Here is a 12,863-nt window from a genome sequence, read left to right as displayed (position 1 = left end):
CACAAGATCTATTGCTGTGGTGGAAAGAAGATCATGTGTTGTTTCCTACGCTGTTTGAAATAATGAAACGACGTCTTTGTGTTGTGGCCACCTCTGTTCCATGTGAGCGTATATTTTCAAAGCAGTACAAATAATAACAGACAGACAATCCCGTCTTTCGAGCTAAAAAGTATCAAAAATGATATTTCTAAACTACAACTGAGAATAGGTGCAGTAGATCTACTCAGAAATGAAACAGTAAAATTTCTGGTGATTTTCTTCTTCTCTGGCCAGTGTGCACTGAATTTGTATTTGACTGTATTTTGTTCAGTCCACTAAATCTTAAAGGTAACTACCTTACAAGAACATTTTTCTCAGATTTGTTGCACGCACAAGACACGGTTTTGCTCACCATTCAGTGAGTTAAATTTTTTTGAGTATGTTTATTTATTTGTGTGTTCGAGAATAATTATCTGATTTATGTAAGTACATGTTTGTGTGTTGTAAATGTGCTATTTTTGGTTATTAGACAAAATAAGCATCTTAATACTTGTGTATCATAGATTTCCTTATTTTATTTATTTAGCGTATGGCAGTACATATGAACAGCGATTAGCAATTGTGGATTACGCAGTTTAACCAAATTGTGCGAAAATATATTAATTTCATAATTTATAGTTTAAGAAATAAGTCTATTAATTAAAAACTAATTTGCTGATCCATTCAAGGGCTGCCTCTATCACTTCAAAGAAATCTTCCAAGTTCCCATGCTAGGCTCTTCTGCTACAGCTTGTTACAATGTGATGGATCGTCTGGTGTTTCTTCTGTGTCGTTTGTTTCGAAACAGTAATGTGTTTCAGTTTGCCCATGTCTACTGCGTTCCAGGCACAAACAAACCTGCTACTGACTGGCAATAATAGTAATCTGACTGCGAGGAAAATATAAAATATAAATAACTACCAAAAATGTCCTGTCTGAAAAGTATGACACTGTTGAAATGTTAATTTTATCGCACGTAAATTATAAATGGCCGACCTGTTTGCGCAATGAATAAATGCTGTGGAGCTCCCATCTCCAAACTATGGTTGCAGCTGCTATGCTGGTTAAAAAATAAAAATTCAAACTACTAGCAACTCTATTTTTTTTTTCTTTATTGTTATTTTTAAACCCATACAACAGGCAGGCTGTCAGCAGCATGTTACGCTGCTCTTCAGACGTAGAACAGACAAAGAAACAACAGAAAGAATACACATAAGTTACATAACGGTGGGTAATAAAACAGTAGACACATAGAGACAAACACAGAGCCGTTCACACTCGACGATAATCCACACTACAAACTGTTGACACGACGCACAAACACTGAAGATGTCGACGGCACAGCTGAACGATGGAGTGCGACGGTGAACACTGAGCACTAAACACGACGGCACACACGAGACACTGATGGCGATGATCTCCGGCACGCGAATGTCCATGTAGCGTGTGCGAGTCCAGGGACCTGCCAAGATGGGAAGAAGGGTGAGGGGGGGTGGAGAGCGAAGAACAAAGATGCAAATGGCTGAGGAGATGGGAGGAGGAGTAGAGGGACAGGGGAGGGGTTGCCTGGGGGAGGAGTGGGGAGAAATGGAGGAGGGAGGGAAGGGGAAGAGATGGGAGGGAGGGTGCCCAAAGGAGCAAACACAGGAGGAGGGAGGGAGGATCAAAGTTGGTAGGAGGGGGTAGATGGAGGGGAGGAGGGCATCATCAGGGAGGGGGAGCTGGCGGAAGCCACCTTGGGAGAGGGTAAGGAGGGCGGAGAGATGGAGAACAGGTGTGACATGGGAATACAGGTTCGGCAGCGGGCAGGCGTGGGAGAGGAGGGGGAGACAAGGGGGTGAGGAGGATCGAGTTTACGGGAGATGTAGAGGATCCATATCCCTTCAAGGAAAAGGAGGAGGTGGGGGAACGGAATGAGGTCGTAAAGGATCCATGTAGGGTAGGGGAGACGGATGCGATAGTCGAGGCAGAGAGCATGGCATTCAAGGTTCTGAAGGGACTTGTAAAACGTAGGGAGGGCGGAGATCCAGGCAGGACGGGCGTAACAGAGAATAGGGCGGATGAGGGATTTATAGGTGTGGAGGATGGTGGAGGGGTCCAGACCCCATGTACGGCCAGAAAGGAGCTTGAGGAGACGGAGTCGGGAGTGTGCCTTGGCTTAGATTGTCCGGAGATGGGGGGTCCAGGAGAGGCGACAGTCGAGGGTGACGCCAAGGTACTTAAGGGTGGGTGGGGGTGAGGGCGATAGGACGGCCATACATGGTGAGATAGTAATGAAGGAGCTGGAAGGAAGGGGTGGTTTTGCCTACAATGATCGCCTGGGTATTGGAGGGATTGACCTTGAGCAACCACTGGTTGCACCAAGTGGTGAACCGGTCAAGATGGGATTGGAGAAGGTGTTGCGAACGCCGCAGGTTGGGAGCGAGGGCAAGGAAGGGGGTGTCATCGGCAAACTGGAGAAGGTGAACGGGGGATGACGGCAGCGGCATGTCCGCCGTATACAAAAGGTACAGAAAGGGGGAGAGGACGGAGCCTTGGGGCACAGCAGCGGAGGGAAAATGGTGTAGGAATCCGTGTTATGGATGGTGACGTAGGAAGGACGGTGGGAGAGAAAGGAACCGATCAGACGGACGTAGTTAACGGGAATGGCGAAAGTTTGGAGCTTGAAGATGAGACCGGAATGCCATACGTGGTCATAGGCACGTTCGAGGTCCAGGGAGAGGAAGATTGCGGAGCGACGGGAATTAAGCTGTTCGGAAAGGAGATGAGTGAGGTGGAGGAGAAGATCATGGGAAGAGCAGAATGGCCGAAAGCTACACTGGGTAATGGGAAGGAGGAGGTGCTGGTGGAGATGCTGATGGATGCGTCGGGTGAGGATGGATTCCAGGACCTTGCTGAAGACCGAGGTAAGACTGATGGTACGATAGGAGGAGATGGCGGACGGCGGTTTATCATGTTTAACGAACATCAGGATATGGGAGGTTTTCCACAGGTCGGGGTAGTAGCCGGTGGACAGGACTACATTGTGAGCCTGGCCAGGGCGGAGAGGAAAGAGACAGGAGCTTCACGAAGGTGGCAGTAGGTGACACGATCGTGACCGGAAGCGGTGTTGCGTTTTGTGCGGAGTGTAGCAATGAGATCCTGTGTAGTGATAGGGGCATTGAGTTCCATGTGTCCAATGTTGTCCAAGTACTGGAAACTAGGTGCGAGGGGAGGGACAGAGGTGTCAGTTTGATCACAGACATCTGGGAAGAGGTAGTAATCGAACTGGGTATCGCCGGGGATGGAAAAGACATCAGAAAGGTAGGACGCAAAGTGATTGGCCTTACCAAGGGTGTCAGGGAAGGGGTGATCATCATGGAGAAGAGGACAGTAGGGGTATGGTTTGGTTCTGGCTCTTCTTCTTCTTCCGTGTCCGGATGCACCAATTATATCTTCCCTTCCCAGAAATTAGCAACGTAGATTGCTTTGTCATTGACTTTCAAAATATCATCTTTAGTGCATGTTATAGACATATCTGGGCAGATTAGTAGGTGGTCCAAGTCCTGTATTGCTCTGCATTCACACCTATCACTATCACTGTAACCCCATTTCAATAGGTTTGATTTGCACCCAGTTACTCCAGTGCACAGCCGGTTTAATGACCTCCAAGTTGAAAAAGGTAGTTGAAATCCTGCAGATCCCTCCTCAAGTAGTTCCATTGTGGAATGTGGCACCATTTCTTCCCAGAGAGATAGCCGCCTTGCGACGGGCTTGGTGGCGAGCTCTTCAGTAGTTTCAATGAAACTCCTGCAGGATTTCAGCCGGACACATTGTTTTCGGTGCGTATGCATCGGGTGTCGAGGATCATTCTTTTGTTTTGATCTTTCGATCTCGGCGGCTACTTGTCTGCGGATAGTGGGTGGTGCTATGCCTATGATGGGGTAAATGATGTCTGTGGGAGTTCGTTTGAGGCATCCTGTGGCAATACGTACAGTTTCGTTTACGGCGACGTCAACTTGCTTAGTGTGGGCAGAGTTCCTCCAAACTGGCGCCGCATATTCCGCTGCTGAGATACTCAGCACCAGACCCATGGTGCGCAAAACATGTGGTTGAGCTCCCCACGATGAACCTGTTAGCTTCCGCAGTATGTTGTTCCTGGCACAGACTTTTTTTTTAGTGTTGTGACAGTGCTGCTTAAAAGTAAGTGCTCTGTCCACTGTTACTCCCAGGTATTTTGGGCTGTTTGTATGTTTCAGCTCTTCCCCTTGCCACATGAGTCGGAGTTTCCGTTTGGCTTGGTTGTTCCTAAGATGGAAGGCGGATACTTGAGATTTACTAGGGTTTGGTTTGAGATTATTGCCGTCGTAATAGGTAGCAAGTTCTGTTAAGGCTCCTGTGAGATTCTCCTCCACTTGTTCAAAGATTTTATCCTGTGTGGCCATATATCAGCATATATGAACATTCGTGTCTGGTGGCTGATGGGAAGATCGTTGGTATAGATGTTAAATAATATTGGAGCCAAGACACTGCCCTGTGCAAGTCCATTTTTCTGTGTCCTCCATAGGCTGTTTTTAGATTGTAAGGTTACATAGTAGCGTCTGTTCTGTAGCATACATTGCACGAACATAGAAAGGGTGTAGTCCTTAGTGACAATATACACTTTCTGGGTAAGCAACTTATGGTTAACTGTGTCATATGCAGCACTGAGATCCAGGAATGCGACCCCAGTTACTTCTCCCCTCTGACAGCCGTCTTCGATGTACCGTGTGAGATAAAGGATTTGGCCACAGCATGATTTTCCTGGTCGGAATCCAGCTTGTTCGTTAATGAGGGCTTTGTCCACATAATCAGCTATGCGTTTGAGGATCATTCGCTCCAGCACTTTTATTTTTTGGTTCTGGTAAGGCGATGGAAGGCTGACCAGAACTTGGACGAGTTTATAGGTAGGGTAGCATTTAAACGGGTGCATGTCTGTCGCCAGTCCCAGCGTTTCTTAGCCGCGAGTAAGTGTTGGGTGTGTCGCTGGAGTTGCCAGTGGCGTCGTAGTGTGTCTGGGTCACGCGTGTGTAGGAAGGCATGGTAGAGGTGGCGTGATTCACGGAGAAGGAGGTGGAGGAGTGGATGACATCGGGATTGGAGTTCGATTCGGGGCTGGTGTTCTGGGGAATGGGGATGAGGTCACCCTGGAGGGTGGAGAGGAACCGATGCCACCGCTGTAACTGGGTGGCAGAACGACTATGGATGTTGAGGTCGGCGGCGATCACGTAGGAATAGAAGGTAAGATCAATGTGGGAGAGGAAGTCGAAAGGAATAGGGGCATTAGGGCAGACATAGATGGTGGCCCAGGTGACGGTAAGGCCAGGGAAGAAGAGACTAAGGTACAGGTGTTTGAAGGGGTCGGGAAGGAGAGGTTGGAGCCGAACCGGGATCTGGCAGTGGTGACCAATGGCAACTCCGCCACGCACAATCGGGAGGGGATTATCGGAGCGGTGGAAAAGGTTGGGCGAAGTGTGGATGGTGTGGTGGGGTTGGAGGAAGGTTTCATTGAGGAGGAAGGCATCCATGCGGTGGGTTGCAAGGGTGTGCATGAAGAGGTTCTTGTTGGTGGGAAGGGATGTTGTTGAACAGGATACGGTGCTGTTGCGCCACGACAGGGATTTAGACGAGGGTGTCGAGACAGGAGGAGGTGAAATGGGCCTGGTTGTGGGAAGAGGTAGCATACATTTTTAGGTGGAAGACGGAACGGGCGGTGAGGGAGACCTGTTGGAGGGTGTGAGGGCGCTGGAAAGGGTGGACGTTTTGCAGGACAATGGTGAGGAAACTGATGATGCCCTCAGCGGTGGGGGGGGGGGGGGGATGAAGGGAATTACCAGGAGGGGTGGGGGCGTCCAAAGGATGGACAGGGACGGTGAGTTCAGGAGTGGTCAGAGGGGGTCGGGCTTTACACTTTTGGGAGTTGGTGGGATGGGGGAGATTGCAGGTATTACAGGAGGGAGGGGATTGAACGTTAGGGCACTGCCAATGTGGGCAGGTGGGGCCTCACGGCACTCAGCTGTTGTGTGCGCATTGTAGCACAGACACCTCTGAGAGCAAAGGGATTGAGGAGGGGAATGGCAGGGGTCGACCTCATATCGCTGGTTGAAGAGGAGGGCACCCTCCTTCAGGAGACGGTCAATGGAGGGGGTGTCCTTGGAGGAAACGCACATAAGGCAGGTGGGGCTGGCCGAGTTAAAAATGTGGCGGACCGCCCGCACCTCCAGTGAGGGATGCACCTTGAGCTCCACCAACACCACCTCCTCTGTGATTGTTGGACTAAGCCGAGTGATCACGGCAGTGAGGGTCAGCGGGCGATGCGGGGGTTGGGGTTGGCGGGTAGGAGATGGAGAAGGAGCAGGGGTGAGGGAGGTGTTGGGGCCAAACCAGGTGATGGGGAGGAGGGAGAGGATGTCAGTATGGAGTGTGGGTCTGGGGGAGGAGATGAGAACTTTATCTCGTCTAGGAGTGAGGAGTGAGATGGGGGCACCAGGGAAGTGTTGGCAGAGGAGGAGGGAGAGGTTCCGGGCCTCAAGAAGGGAAGGATTGGGATGGAAGAGGAGGTATTTGTATAAAGAGTGGGGGAGGAGGAGGAGGAGGCGGAGGGGGCAGGGCCAGTTGGGGAGACATCCATGTCATCCTCGAGGGGGGGGAGGAGGACAGGGCAGGGCCTTTTTGGGAGCGGAGGAGGTGGTCGTGCCACTAGGGCATTTAACGGCGGCAGAAGGGTGGGTGGTGACATGAGGGATGGGAGCTATAGGGAGGTGGCGGGAAGTGGCAGGTTCCGGCATGGACGCACTAGTCGGCGCCGGAGATGGTGATGGTGAAGGCGACGGCGACGGCGACAGTGACGGCGACAGCGATGCTGGTGGCAGTGATGGTGAAGGCGATGGGGAGAGCTGGGCATGGGCAGTGGCCCGACGGGCCACCACTCTAGCTGGAGCTGCAGTGACAGGCTGGGGGTGTGGGGGGAAAGGATCAGAGGGAGAGGAGTGAGAGGAAGATGCCTGGGGAGGGGGTGACAAAGAGCGAGGGGAGGAAAGGGGGGGTGACTGGTGGTGGTGGCAGCGGAGGGCGAAGTATACACTATGGCAGTGGTGGTAGTAGTGGCAGTGGTGGTGGGGGCTGACATGACGACAGGGATGAACTAGAACAGCACAGGACGAAAAGGAGAGGAAAAGACCGGGGACGGACGAAGACGAGGACCATAGTCCCACGCTGCTGGCGCTGGCGACGGCTGGCAGGAATGCCACAGCTGCTGCTGCCGCGGACTGGGCCAAGGACACTGCTACTGCTGCTGCTGCCGCTGCTGCCGCTGCTGGAGGGCTGGTTGGCTGGCTGGACCGCTGCTGCTGGCTGGACCGCTGCTGCTGGTCGGGGCCGCTGCTGCCGCTGCTGCTGCTGCTGCTGGAGGGCTGGCTGGCTGGCTGGACTGCTGCTGCTGGCTGGACCGCTGCTGCTGGCAGAGGGCCACTGCTGCCACTGCTGCTGCTGCTGCTGCTGCTGCTGGAGGGCTGGCTGGCTGGCTGGACCACTGCTGCTGGCCGGACCGCTGCTGCTGGCCAGGACCACTGCTGCTGGCTGAACCGCTGCTGCTGGCCTGGGCCGCTGCTGCCGCTGCTGCTGGAGGGCTGGCTGGCTGGCTGGACTGCTGCTGCTTGCTGGACCGCTGCTGCTGGCAGAGGGCTGCTGCTGCCACCGCTGCTGCTGCTGGAGGGCTGGCTGGCTGGACCACTGCTGCTGGCTGGACCGCTGCTGCTGGCCGGGACCACTGCTGCTGGCTGAACCGCTGCTGCTGGCCGGGGCCGCTGCTGCTGCTGCTGCTGGAGGGCTGGTTGGCTGGCTGGACTGCTGCTGCTGGCTGGACCGCTGCTGCTGGCAGAGGGCCGCTGCTGCTGCTGCTGCTGCTGGAGGGCTGGCTGGACCACTGCTGCTGGCTGGACCGCTGCTGCTGGCCAGGCCACTGCTGCTGGCCGGGACGGCTGCTGCTGCTGCTGCTGCTCGGCTGGTCCGCTGCTGCTCGGCTGGCTGGCTAGCTGGCTGGCTGGCTGGCTGGCTGGCTGCCACCTGAAACCCTAACGCTTCGATTAGTGCTGGAATGGCACAATCGAAGGGCGGTATCCTTTCGAATTACCGCTGGAGATCCGCTAGCAACGCGATGTGCAATGTGTGCTTTAAACTATAGAGACATCTCATCACTGCAATGATCATGGTCAGTTAAAAGTTCCGTTACTGAGAAACTCAAAAAAGCCAAATAATATACAGGGTGTCCAGAAAAGGACTCCCTGATTTCAAAATTACATATCTCGAAAACAAAGATCGATAGAGGAATGCAGTAAACGTTATGTTTATTGTGAAAGCTGTAAGAAGTTTACACAGCAGTTTGAAATAATAGTTACAAAAGCTGCTAACAGATGGCGCTGTAATCGCCATATGTAATGCCTAGTATAAATAGTGATCCGAAGCCCAGAGCGATCAGTTCCACTACTGAAACGTGAAAGGAGGTTAGCGTACCGAAGGAAGAGATTAAAACCATGTACTCCATTGAACAACGCGTTTTTCTGGTGCTAGAGTACCACAGGTTAGAAGAGAGTCCTGCGGCAACAAGGCGAAGTTTTCAAGCACGATTTAATGTTCCAAAAGGACCCGATGCGAAAATCATTCTTACGTTCTTCGCAAAATTTCAACGAACGGGCAGCGTAACTGATGATTTAGTGGGGCATGTTGGCCGCAAGCAAACCGCAGTTACGCCTGAAAATATCACCACAGTTTCTGGAATTATTCAGCGAAATCCAATGTCATCCGTCCGTAGAATCACACGCTCTTGTTCAGAGAAGCTGTAGAAATACAAAAACAAGCGAACAGTTTCAACAAGAAAGAGGAAAGCCTTAAGGTAAACGGATCCTGGCTTCCCGTACTGCAGCGAAAGACCGTCGCAGGTAGCAAGAGGAGAACCGCACCGGAAATGATCGCGGGGAAGCCCTCGGAACTTGGCGCGCCAGGTACATATAGCCTGCGGCGGCGAGCTCGTCTCCATTTCACCATCGGCAATGGATGGTGAAGCTTTGACAATGCCAGCCACTCGTGCTGGCGAAACGTCAGTAAAATCATTAGATGAATGTCGGTCGAAGAACCCGAGACAGAAGCCAATAGGCAGTTTGTCAACAAGTGGCCACGAAAGCCTGATGGAAAGACAATAAAGTAATTGTATTAACAAAACCTTACATCACTAAGACCAAATATTTTAGCACTTGAAATATTAGAAATTCACTTTACATTAATAGTAGAAAAACCAGAACAAATTCTCTTTGCTTTCTTACAAGAAAAATCAGCAAATTACACATTGTTACGTTATCATAAAAATCTCCAATTCTAAATTCCTAACCAAATTAATTACTTCGCCTGTCTGTCTCGGCAAATGCGCTATAACAATACCTTTTGAAGTCTTCTGAATGAATTTACTAAATATATCTCCATAAATGAAAAGTGATATAAGAAAATTATTGCCGCCACACTGCTCAACCTAAACACGTCTTAATCCAAGATACAACTCGTTATCTCCTCTCTTCAAGACTACACTTCACTCTCAAAGGTTCTACCGCCAGTCCCTCGCAGCGCAACCTCTTTACCAGAGATGCTGTCCTCTATTATTCAGATGCTATTGGAGCTTTACTTTACCACGTGACATCCAAAATGTTACCAAAACTACAATTTTCTGTATAAATCAAAACCCTTACATGGGCAGCGCCGATTTCCTTCCCCTTCCTTCCCTAATTCAAGCTTGAACTCCATTTCTAATGACCTCGTTGTCGACGGGACTTTAAACACTAATTTTCCTCCTCCTCCTCTCCATGTCTGTCGAAAGTACATCCAATTTACCTAATCGCATCTAATCAACAAAATAACATACTGAGGCGTAGCAGTTTCATTGTCTTGTATAAACTTAAAATCTAAGTTCCAGAATAATTTAGAAATGTGTTTTGTTCTACAGGCCGGTCTCCACTGGTGTGAAACAAAACAAAAACGAAAAATTCTCAGTGGGTCACGTGTCATCTCTAGTGGCCTTTTTCTCTCAGTGATACTTCTTCCGTGAAAATGGAGCCTTCGCATATGCAAACTGTTGCCCCTTGAGAGTTCTTTCCCTCGAGAAGTGTGTTGATTCTCTCCTACGGCCCGCCAACGTTTCATTCCCTTAGGGAAATGTCACCCGCCCACATGAGACGACACAAAAGCGGCTCCCAGCTGCTCACAGCGACGTCATTGAGTGCTAAGACGGACCCATCTGCTGGATGTTTAAACGGTGTAGTTCCTTCTACATGCGCATATCAGAATGTCTTACCCCCAATCTAATGACATATAGAGTTTAGTAACAGCTAACAAAAAAAAATTCATTGGAATGTAATGTTTCTTTGCTAATTAACATTAGTTCAAAAGTGCCTGCTCCACATACTTCTTCCTGATATGGCTGTGATATTCGAAATACTGAAATAGGATATCTTTTTTTCTTTTGTATAAATTCTAGATAGTGCGCTTTACTGTGTATTCTATACAGTCATTCGTGACATCTGCAGTAACATCTGCTTTGAATAGTGAATCGCAATTAATGCCCCCATTAAACTTCGTTACTCAGTCACATCATTGGGAGCCAGTTACAGCTTGTTCCACACCCCCCACAAATATAATGTTGACTGGAGCACACTCTCTTAGATTTGAAAGTAATCAGGGACAATATTCACATTAAAAACCTATCTACAACTTGTACAAATATCCCGCTGCAGCTCTATTAATCGAGGCGCTATGGTCGCAGAGGGAATGAATCATGATTCTCCCTGTTACTCAATGTCTACACAAAGAAACCAGGAAAGAAAGCCAAGGAATAATTTGAAAAGAGATTTAAAGTTCAGGTTTTCCGATTACTTTATAAATCGACCACAGGCCGTCCATGGGGTGTCCAACTGCATGCTAGCGCGATGTGCGGGCTGAGGCTACTGTAAGTCTGTATCGGCTTTGCTCGATCCTTCTCGAAAGTACTCTGTTCAGTGGGACAAAATGGTACGATGTGATACTGTTTCTTCCTGCATATGGTGCGGTATTTGTCTGTGGTTTAAAGGAACAGTATAAGAACGGGGATTGGCAATGGTAAATACACTCAAAAAGAGGAATGTATAGCGACGTATTGTCACGATCATTTAAGTTCAAATGGTTCAAATGGCTCTGAGCACTATGGGACTTAACATCTATGGTCATCAGTCCCCTAGAACTTGGAACTACTTAAACCTAACTAACATAAGGACATCACACAACACCCAGTCATCACGAGGCAGAGAAAATCCCTGACCCCGCTGGGAATCGAACCCGGGAACCCGGGCGTGGGAAGCGAGAACGCTACCGCACGACCACGAGCTGCGGACATCATTTGAGTATGAATGGGAATTACAGTACTTTTTCGAAGAGAAGGGTGAAAATTCTCAGTGTCCCTTATGGAGTTGCATAACTTCTATGCACCAAAAATACGCTATAGAACGGCATTACACCATAATGTACGAGAAATTTAAAGATCTAGTTTGTGACGAACGAGAGAACGACTTGGCGGACCTAAAAAAAGTGCAATGATGCACAACGGGTCCATCTCAAAGTAAGTCACTCAGGAAAAACATTGTGTTTCTGCTGTTCCTATTTGTACGTGTTTGCTTGTATAAATCCAATGTGTTCCCAGTTCGCTTTTTTAATTTTTTGCGGGGAACCAAATGTAGCGATATGTCATTACAAGCAAGCTACAAAATAGCACTCAAAATTGCACGATTTAATAAACCTTTCCGTGATGGCGATTTCATTGAAGAGTGCATTGTTGAGGCAGCGGAACTCACGACGCCATTTGAGGTACACAAGTTTTCCGAAATTAGTCTTTCGCGACAAACAATAACTGGCCGCATAGCTGTCGCTGCAGTCTTTCGCGACAAACAATAACTGGTCGCATAGCTGTCGCCGTATCGGATATCTAGTCAGTTAATTCGCGATGACGGCAAGATTATTACATTCTCCATTTCTTCGGACGGGTCGATCGACATTTCGCACGCGGCACAACTTTCAATTTATGCTCGTGGAGTCGACAGCAATTTCCACGTGACAGATGAACTATTAGATTTGGTGCCAAAGAAAGACACAACGAGAGGAGTCGACTTGCTGATGACTGTTGAAGAGACAATTGAAAGTGTTGGCTGGAATTAGCACATGTTAGTCTCAGTTGTCACCGAAGGAGCGCCAGCGATACGAGGGACACAAAATGAGCTCGTAGCTTTGTTGTGCAAAAAAACGACTACCACCAACAAACGATTTTTGTGGAATTCATTGTTTTATACATCACGAAGCACTTTGTGCTGAATTTTCAGGGATCGAACACGTCATGAAACTGGTAGTTCGAATAGTAAATTATCTAAAGTCTCATGGGTTATTACATCGGCAGTTTCAACAGTTTTAACAGAACTGCAGCAACAATATGGAGACATAATTTACTACTGCGAAGCACGTTGATTAAGTCAAAGGGCATTCCTCGAACGATTTTTCGAGTTAAAACATTCAATTGTTCAATTTGTGAGGCAAAAGGAGGAAGCGGGAACGGACATTAGAAGACTGGGAATTGACTGCAGACCTTGCATTTTTAGTAAGCAGCGCACTCAATAGACGTTGTACGGTGACTAGCCATCAAGATCTCATCTAATGGGAAAGTTTGACGCATTTAAAACGAAAATCACGTTGCGGAAGGGACAATTTCTGAAAAAAAACACAGCTCATTTCTCTAAGCTCCTTGATGTTAAAGAAAATGCAAATTT

Source organism: Schistocerca americana, chromosome 7 (genome assembly GCF_021461395.2).
Source record: "Schistocerca americana isolate TAMUIC-IGC-003095 chromosome 7, iqSchAmer2.1, whole genome shotgun sequence".
NCBI classification, from domain to species: Eukaryota; Metazoa; Arthropoda; class Insecta; order Orthoptera; family Acrididae; genus Schistocerca; species Schistocerca americana.
Note: the sequence above shows the minus strand (reverse complement) of the source record.